The sequence below is a fragment of the Squalius cephalus genome (assembly GCF_949319135.1).
Source record: "Squalius cephalus genome assembly, chromosome: 3".
Taxonomy (NCBI): Eukaryota; Metazoa; Chordata; class Actinopteri; order Cypriniformes; family Leuciscidae; genus Squalius; species Squalius cephalus.
The window spans coordinates 2,850,189-2,852,195 of NC_137124.1; positions in this window are offsets into that span (position 1 = coordinate 2,850,189).

A 2,007-nucleotide genomic window follows, 5' to 3' on the forward strand; every position below is an offset into this window, starting at 1 on the left:
TTTGAAGGGACCCGGTTGGTCGTGTTTCGCGGGATCCGTGGAGGCCGCAGTAGAGGAGGTGATCGAGGGGGTTCTACAAGGTCTTCTTCCGCTTCGCTACCTGTGATCCCAGAGGGTCGTGTCCTGGGCGTTGTTGCCCTTGGTGATCCGGCTGGTTCCACTTCTCCTGAGGCCCCTTCTGCTCCCATTGTCCTCCATGGTAAACGAGGGAGACGAGTTTCCTGGGATTCCCCGTCTGAGTCTTCCTCGACCGAGTCAGCGCTGCCCGAGAACGCCTTCCCTGCTCCTGTTGCGGTTCCAGCTGAACATCTCCAACTGGTCGCTAGTCCAGCTACAGATTCGGCTTCGCGTTCAAAGAGAAAGAAGAGGAGAAAGGAGCCTCTCGCTCTTCATCTCTAGCTGTCCCAGGCGCTGTTCCAGAGCCCGCTCCTGCAAGCGCTGTTCCAGAGCCCGCTCCTGCAAGCGCTGTTCCAGAGCCCGCTCCTGCAAGCGCTGTTCCAGAGCCCGCTCCTGCAAGCGCTGTTCCAGAGCCCGCTCCTGCAAGCGCTGTTCCAGAGCCCGCTCCTGCAAGCGCTGTTCCAGAGCCCGCTCCTGCAAGCGCTGTTCCAGAGCCCGCTCCTGCAAGCGCTGTTCCAGAGCCCGCTCCTGCAAGTGCCGTTCCCGAGTCTGCAGTCGTGAGTGCTGCAGAGAGAGAAGCGGCCGATTCAGCTGCTGAAGCTGTCTTGCGGTCGGTTTCTGCTCATCAGAAGATGCCTGTCCTCGTCGCTGCCGAGACAATGTCTGAATACCTTAAACGTCTTGTCCAGATTCTTGAAGTCCCCGTCAAGTCAGTCAAGTCTTGTCCTGAGTCCACTGATTCTAAGTGCACCGTGAGCGCCGTACCCCAGTCAGCTGCCGTGAGCGCCGTACCCCAGGCAGCTGCCGTGAGCGCCGTACCCCAGGCAGCTGCCGTGAGCGCCGTACCCCAGTCGGCTGCTGACGACGTTCTCCCCGATTCTGTGATGGGGAGCATAAATTCTGAGCCGTCTTCGGGGAGCTCTGTTTTCGTTTCTGTTCCATCGTCACCCGCAGCATCCCCTGTCTTGTCTCCTGTTGTGTCGCCTCCTTTGTCCCCCGTCAAGATTCCTGTCCCGCTGCTTTCTGTTTCTGTTCCTCTGTCAGATAGCACCCCTGTGAGTTCCCAGCCTCGGACTGTTTCCCCCAAGTCATCCCCTCGTGTGTCCCCATCCATGTCTGCCCGGACCCCTCGCCGTCAGCCCTCGTCCTGTCCACCCAAGACCCCTAGTCCTCCCATCCACCCTGGACTGCCCCCTATGAACTCTGTGTTGTCTCCACCTCCTCTGCCTTGTTTGTTGTTTTTGATTTTTCACCCCAATCCTGTCATTGTTTATTCATGTTTGCCGTTGTTGTTTGTCATGTTTTGTTGGTTTGTGTCCTTGTCTCAGTCTGTCATGTCACGTGTTTAGTGTTCCCTTAGGGAGCGTCTGGAAGCCGCTCCTTAGGGGAGGGGTTCTGTCATGATTCTGCCTTGTCTTTGATTTTCTCTTGTCTTGCGGCAGAATCATGACAGGCCCATGTTTCATGTGCAGCACATGGCCATTTGTTTGGCCATGTGCTTGCGTTGTCTCGTCCCCTAGCCCCGCCCCCTTGTTATCCTCGTTTTGTCATTATTGCTTTACCCATTATCACCTGTGTTCCTGATTATTTGTTCCCTATTTAATCCCCTCATGTCTGCTGTCTTGTGTCGGTTCATTGTCGATCAATTTCATACTTTGTGTGATCACGTTGTGAGTATTCCTGTCCAGTGAAGTTCTGATCCTGTATTTGCTGTTAATTTGTAGTCTAGTTACGTCAAGTCTGTCATAGTCTAGTTAGTATTCATAGTCCTGTCTTGTCCTGTTTTGCCCCCTCGTGGGCTTTGTTTTCCCTGTTATTTGTACAATAAACTGTGTTGCTGTGACCACTGTCTGCAATTGGGTTCATCTCCACACATCCCATGACAATAAA